The sequence below is a fragment of the Manacus vitellinus genome, unplaced genomic scaffold, assembly GCF_001715985.3.
Source record: "Manacus vitellinus isolate BGI_N305 unplaced genomic scaffold, ASM171598v3 scaffold_64_pilon, whole genome shotgun sequence".
NCBI lineage: Eukaryota > Metazoa > Chordata > Aves > Passeriformes > Pipridae > Manacus > Manacus vitellinus.
The window spans coordinates 708,156-708,656 of NW_021940718.1; positions in this window are offsets into that span (position 1 = coordinate 708,156).

Genomic DNA, 501 nt, shown 5'->3' on the forward strand with positions numbered 1-501 from the left:
AAAAAAAAAATTAATTGCACCAACAAACCGCTCCATCCAAACTCTCCTCCTCCTTTTCCTCCTCTTCCTCCTCCAAAACCCAGCACCAAAACCTATGGAAAATAGCCCGAATCTTTAGGAACTGTCCTCTTCCCCACTTCCCACAGAAAATAAGAGGCAAAAAAAAAAAATCCCATCACATTGAGCACCCTGGAGCTCCGGAGTGACTTGTCCGGGCGTGAGCTGAGCCAGCAAGCACAGAACCCCCCCAAATCAGGGGTGTGCCCCCCCCTCCCCCAAAACTGGGGTATCCCTCCTAAATCTGGGGTATTCCCCCCAAAAAATGTGGGGTATCCTCCCCCCAGGTTTGCCCTGAGCAGGGCAGTGCCTTCGTCCAGCGCTGGAAAACAGGGAAGGAAAAGGTACACGAAGGGTTTGGGGTTCCCAAGCCCTGGCACTTCATTTTTTTTTGGGGGGGGGGGCTGCAGTGGTGGGACCTGAGCAGAGGCAGAGGGGATTGGC